The sequence below is a fragment of the Hibiscus syriacus genome, unplaced genomic scaffold, assembly GCF_006381635.1.
Source record: "Hibiscus syriacus cultivar Baekdansim isolate YM2019G1 unplaced genomic scaffold, ASM638163v2 tig00110007_pilon, whole genome shotgun sequence".
NCBI lineage: Eukaryota > Viridiplantae > Streptophyta > Magnoliopsida > Malvales > Malvaceae > Hibiscus > Hibiscus syriacus.
In genome coordinates this window covers 2,014,613-2,022,028 of record NW_024062559.1, presented here as the reverse complement: position 1 = coordinate 2,022,028, position 7,416 = coordinate 2,014,613, and the positions used below count along the sequence as shown (strand labels likewise).

General features: G+C 33.2%; 1 pseudogene; it reads right to left on the bottom strand.

Annotated features, from left to right (window-relative positions):
- Window positions 1-1,660: 1,660 nt before the first annotated feature.
- LOC120212234 lies at window positions 1,661-5,380 on the bottom strand (annotated as a pseudogene).
- Window positions 5,381-7,416: the final 2,036 nt, after the last annotated feature.

The following is a 7,416-nucleotide window of genomic DNA, read 5'->3' as shown; positions in this document are numbered from 1 at the left end:
GTGCACCAAATAATAATGATAGGTTGTCATTTGGGACTCCAGTGCCAAATAAAAATGGAGGAATAACACAACTTAAAGAACACATTGCTCATAAAATTAAAAATGTTACACCATGCCCTAATGTTACTGATATGTGATATTTTATTATTATTATTAAATGTTGTTGTAAATTTATTGTCATAACTGGCTTTTGGTGGAAGGCCAATCCTACATTTTGGAAAATAGAAATAGGTTTTAATGAAAAGATGAGAGTCACCAACAATCATTTTTAAGATAGATTGGAACATCTAAAATCATTTAATTTTAATAAATATTTTATTTTACTAAAAATACTAAGTTTTGGTTTGCGAAATCAAAAATCGAGTTCGAGAGTTAGATATACGTGAGGAATGGTTAACACCCTCACAACACCCAAAATTTGTACCTAGTCGACTACCCTATATTTTAAAATTGGAAGTTTTTGAGTTCAAAATTTTATTTAATTTAAAAACCACTGTGTATGCATATTTGAAAAAGGATGTTGATTTACAAATACCAATAAAAAACACCCACAAATACAAGCGGAAGCTTCATTGTCAACCCTAAAAATGAACATTGCATTGGAAAATTTAAAATCATGATGTGAGGTTTTGAAAAGGATGTTGATTTACTTCGAGAATCAATGATGGCCACCCTCGGGCAAAAGCAAGAAATACACTACTAACCCCTAATAAAAGAACAATGCCTTATTTTAAAATCTAAATATGCAGTTAAACAACTAGTTATTGAACCTAATTATACTAAATGAATGAATTAATTAAAGCTTCTTTATAATTTAAAGTGTCAAATTATGAAATTTAAAACACTTTGGAGATTAAATCTAAAAATGTAGGATCTAATATTAATCCAAATCATTTTAATAAATTATTGAGTCGAATAATCAAAATGGAGCCTCGAGTAGAAAAACGAGGATCAAATAAAAAATTATCCTAAATTAAAGGACTACAATGACATTAAAACCAAAATAGAGGATCTAAATATTAACTCAACTAATTTTAACCAATTATTGAATTGAATAATTAAAATGAAACCTCGAGTAAAAATATTTTTTTACGTTTTATGTTTTATTTGGAAGGATTAAAATGATAAAAGTATTTAAAATATAACTTTAGAAAAGCTACTTCCCCTAAAAAAACGGGAGATAATAACATAAATTCATATATAAATTTTACTTACAGTAGTATTCTATGATTGTTAAGTAGGACTGTTTATTGTTCAGTTTTAATTAAATTAATTGACTGGATCGATTAATTCGTTTAATCGTTCGTTAATTAGATATTATATCGGTTAACAATTATGAAAATTTTAAAGGTTCAATTATTAGTTAATTCAGTTTGAAATTGATTAATTAACTGTGTTAATAGAAATATTAATATTATATATTACACGTATATTTTAAGCTCAAATATCTTAAAAATTAAGAGTCAATTATTTTTTAATCACGTTATACCATTAAATGTTTAATAGCCAATCAAAGAATTCACTTATATAGAACTGAGTTTTACTATGGCACTGTTATATTTCATGACCCAAAATTGAAATTGACAAGTATATTCTACATATGGACATGCATTGAAAACTAACCATTTCATAACTAGTTTTCTTGAACTTTTTGTAATTTGTATGAAACAAAGCTGAGTATGAAATTAAATATGTATATATATATAAGGCAGAGGATTCTGTAGCAAGAGCTGATTTATCTTGCATTGAGGATCATCCCTAACACGCTTTTCATCTTGGGTCTTGATTCTGGTGAACCACTGACGCATGCAAGTGCAACTTTCAAGACTGCAAGCATCTGGTTTCTGATCACCACTGATGTTCTACTAATGTTGAAATCCAGGATGTGGTTAAGCTTATTTGGCCTTGCTGAGTTAAGTAATACCCAGTTGGCTAACTCGGTTCCCTCACTCACTGCTGCTTTTCCGGTCAGCAATTCCAGCAGGACAACTCCAAAGCTATAAACGTTTCCAGCCATTGTTACTCTCATTGTATATGCATACTCTGCATCACCGGAAGAAACACAGAATGAGCTGAAAACTCAGACTTCATATGACAATAACAAAGACATAATGATAAAATTATCTTCAACGACATATGATCACTTTTTCCCTTATTTTTTTAGAGCATTTTAGTATCTAATATTTTGATTTTAGTCAAAACTAACTCTATTAGTTGGAAACGGTTAATTGACTAGCAGTCAACACATATTATTCCCATGACATTTTTATATGTAATCAATTGTTGATTTACATGTGTCACATCACCCAAAATAATAACGTAATATATGTCATGTCACCTAAAATAATAACATGACATATGTCACATCAGTAATTGAACACATGTGAAAATATAATGTCAGAAACATGTGTTAACCATTAGTCAATAACGATTTTCATCCAATAAGATTGTTTTGACCAAAATTTAAAATGTTAAAGGATTAAAATGCTCTAAAAATTTAAAAAGAATAAGAGACAAAATAACTAGTTGTGCAAACGTCATAGAATAATTTTATCATCACGCCAATAGCAAAAGTATAGACGCATGTCAAATTTGTTCACCTGGAGGAATATAACCTACAGAACCAGCAACCGTGGAAAGGCTTCCGTTGGTCTTGGAAGGGTCGATTACTTTACAAAGCTCGATATCTCCGACCTGTGGTTCCTTCAAGGACTTGAGCACGATGCTTCTGCTCGAAAGGTCGAGCAGGAGGACCGGACTTGAACTGCATCCATGCAAAAATGCAAGGCCTTGAGCTACTCCGACCGCTATACTGTAACGACTCGCCCAATCTAAAGAATTTTTCGAGCTTCCATGAAGAACATCATAGAGTGTACCCTTTGGGGCAAATTCATAGAACAGATATGCATTGTCAACTGTCAATACATAAGCCAAAGGAATCATGATGTTTGAATTGCTTAGCTTCCCCAACACCTCTAGCTCTTGCTCAAACTTATCATGGCAGCCCAGTTGGAATATCCTGTCACTCCAGTTAAGCTTCTTAACGTAATAGATTGCTCCTGAAGCCATCAGAGCTTTGTAATAGGTTGAAAACCTTGTTTTCAGCACAATGTTTGCAGGGCTTACAACAGCTTCCATGGCTTTGGTGAAGTCAAATATTGGATCTATGGATCCCATTTGCTGTCAACAAGTTGCCTTGTATAACCCGAGGAGGAGAAAGAACTTCCCACGATTGTAATCGCTCGTCCTTAACCTTGTAAAATCGTCTCGAGATCAATAGAGAAACAGATGCAACTAACACTACAGCAACAGCAGTAGCTGCAAGTGTAATACCAATTGTCATGGCAATTGGTTTTCTATTTTTATGTGACACTGGAAAATTATGTTGCGGGGGAAAAAGTTCATTCCCACTATAATAGAGTGTAACATGTTTGCTGAAGTTAGGAAGAACTCCGGAAAGCCGATTATTCGAAAGTATTAGCAGTGACAAAGATGACAAGCCAAGCAGGAAATCAGGAACTTCACCGGAGAATTTGTTGTTAGAGAGATCAAGAACTTCCAAATCATTCAGTCCGGAAAGAGTCTTTGGAATATCTCCTTCAAAGAGGTTGCAGCTGAGATTCAAAGAAATCTGCAACTTCGACGGCATATCGGGAATCCTACCCTGCAGTTTATTTTTTCCGAGCTGGAGTTCTAACAGAAACTTCAAGTTCTTGATGCCATCAGGTATGAAACCAATGAGATCATTGTTTTGCAAGTGTAGGCTAATTAACTTTTCACAATTGGAAATTGAAGAAGGTATGGTCCCATTCAGTGAATTCCAGCTGATATTTAAGCACAGATAACATGTTTAGATGCCCAATCTGACTTGGGATTTCACCACCAAGGTTGTTGAGTTGAAGTTTCAGAACCTGAAGTTGAGTAAGTTTTAGCAACTCCACTGGCAAAGCCCCATCCAGCTTATTCTGAGCCAAGTTCAACAATGCCAATTTCTGGCAAGAACCGATTTGAGGCGGTATGGTTCCGGTAAAGCTGTTGTTTTCCAACTCCAAATACGTCAAGTTCGGTAAAGACGCAAAGCGTGCACCAGGAATAAGGCCACTAAGAAAATTGCTACCCATCCTTATCCTGACCAAACTGGAAGACATGATTTCAGGTATCGATCCATTTAACATGTTATAAGACAAATCCACAGTCTGCAAGCTCAATGGCAACAGAAACTCCGGCGGAATACTCCCGGTTATTTCGTTATAGCTAAGATCCAACATCTTGAGAGAATTTGTGATGGTACTAGGAAGAGTAACAAACATGTTTTGATTGGCAGAGAACCTTTGCAGATTTTTAATAACTAAAAGGCCTGCAGGGATTGCACCACTCAACTGATTGGAAGACAGAATAAGGATTTCCAAGTTGGTAAGGTTCCCAACAGATTCTGGAATAGTTCCATTAATTTTATTCCCACTAAGATCAATCATTATCAAATTCCCGTACTCCCCAATTTCACTAGGAATATTCCCTGTCAAGTTATTCACAGAAAGCTCAAGTCGTTCCAAGACCTTGGATTTTCCAAGGCGGTTTGGAACAGCGCCATTGAAATGGTTAGAACTAAGGTTCAAGCTTTTCAGTGCACTCAAATCATTCAACTGTGAATCAATATCTCCACTCAAAAGATTGAAAGACAGATCCAATGATTCTAGTCCAGCAAACTTTTGAAAGGTAGGCAAAGAACCAGACAACATGTTCCTACTAAAATTCATGCTCTTTAATCCATTAATCTCTCCACAACTGTTGAAAAACTCACCTGGGATTGACTTCAATTTGTTGTTGGAAAAGTCAAGCGACTGCAACGAATCTATCTGGCAAACCAGGGGTAGGAAGCTAGAGTTCGAGAGACCAAACCCCGAGAAAGAAAGAGAGATTATGAAGGTGTTGGAGGGACTGTTGCACGTAACTCCTTTCCAATGGCAAATGTTGTCGGAAAAATTCGCGCTGTCAAGCTCAAGCTGCCGAGAAATAGAGATCATCGTCATCCTCTGGTTTGAAGCTAGCTGACAGAAGACAAAAGGAAGTAAACAGAAGAAGAAAAAGAAGAATGATATGCTGTGAATGAAACTCCTCATTTGAGCTCTATGGGAGACTAAATTCAAGCTCTGGTTTTGTTATAAGTTCACCAAAGATGTAGGCTATAGAAATAGAAAGATAATAACATGGGGGATTTTAAGTGGAAACTCATGGGTAAGATGATGGGTGGGTGTATTGGGAGTGGAGTTGACTGACTGCAAACACCACAGATTCATAGAAATGAACCGAATGAGACTGGCAGATAATGGCGTTTTTCTTGGGAGAGACTTTGATTCTTACTGGCTGATACTCCCGCAAGTTAATTGGTCTTTCCATTAACTTGTTATGGTAATTAACAATATAAAAGAGCGTATTCTACCCACGAAACTGTAGCGAGTCCATTAGTTTTATTGAAAAATGATTTTCATAAGGTTAATTATAATTTTTAATATGTTAAAGAATTATAATTTTTGAAAATTATTTTATAGTATTTGAATTATGTTGTATAAATTTAAATAATTTTTAATTTTTTTAAAACGTATTTATTATAAATATAGTATATAATATATAATATCATTTATTATAAAAAACATAATAATTTTACTTTTAAAATATTAAAATAACTTAATCAGTATTGTTTTAATAATATTATTAAAATATTATATCTACAATTTTATAAATAAAAATATTAAGATTAATATATTTTTATTAAAAAAATATTTTAAACTACATTAATTATTTATATATATTATTAAATAATAAGAATATTATATTCTATTCTATTATTTATATAAATAAGAATATTATACTTTAAATTTTTAATAATTCAATAAAATAATTTTTATGAAATTAATAAATAATATTAATTTTATTAATAATTTATTATATATGATTAAAATACGAATATAATATTGTATTGTACTATAATATAACTAAGTATATTATTATAATATTAAAAAAATATAATATTATATTATTAAAATTATTTTAAATAGAAAAGATTAAACAAAAATTTTAGATGGTACAACTTCTAAATTAAATCTACATCTACTATGTTAGCATCCACACTAAGGATTTTCACAAATTCACAAATTTGTATTAAGCTTGAAGGATAATGTGCAACTTTACGAAATCTCTCAAGAATTATACCCCAAATTCTTAACACACACTCAAATTTATATATATTGTGTGGTAGAATGGGTCTTTTCCTCCTTCGAGACACATCGCTTTGTATGCTACTAGGCGTACTAGCTTGCTTAAGCCCAACAGAAGGCTTTCTTTATTGTGCCTTCCTTTCTTGACAATTTTCTTTCTTCTACAAAAGAAAATATAGATAGATACATCTTTGAAGGGGTCGTACTATCGATTGTTTTTTCACTGTCGGGCAGACATAACTAGTTACTTTACTCTTTCTAAACCCCCTAACCCCTTAGATGAGGCAAAAGTCAGAGTTGCTACAATAGCAAAAGCGGGAGCTCGAGGAAACAAGACTGATAGATGGATGTGAGAAAGCTCTTTTATAATTCTAACATTTTGGTATGGTATCGTGTGCTATATGGGCGGGAGGAGAATAAGAGTTTCGCCTCATCTTTCAGTTGGAGTTAAGGCTCTCCTGTAAGAACTCTTACAGGAATTGGTAGACAAAGCATAATGCTTCTTACAAGCGAAAGAACTATTAGCTCGATCCTAGGAGCGGAGATGGAATCTGTCGAGGAGCACTTCTCGGGGTAGCATCGCCCAGGTTGAGAAGGAATCGCTTAGGTTTCTTCAGAACAAGAAGAATAAGAATTCTTACTTGACGTAATCTCAATATCAGAAAAAGGGTTATGATATATATATATAATTATTAGAAAAGTTGCGTCTCTATCTCTTAGTGAGCTAGCCACTACTATATAAGGGATTTGTGCAATGAATTCTTTTCTGCCAGTTTCGAGTGGGAGTCTAAATCAACCCATTTTCAAGCAAGATAGACCAAACGACTTTACTGTAGGAAGAATCCCGAAGAGGTGATACACTAATTCTGGATGCAACTTACAAAGATAGCAAGTTTCATCATCAAAAACTCTATCTGTAACATCCCAAAAACCGGGCTAGTGACCAAAGTGTAAGATTTAAAATTTTATGGTCAGTTTAGATAAATTGAAAAGTTCAGGGATTTATTTGGAATATTTTGTGAAGGATTATTTAGCAAAGATTAAAAGAGATAGGGGCATTTTGGTCTTTTGACAATTAATAAATTTAAAATTTGTTAGTGGTGTATTATATACATATGGAAGGAAATGAAGATTTACAGAGAAATCTAGAATCATTTCTTCATCCTTTCTTCCTCTCTACGTGAGTGCTTGGCTAAGCTAA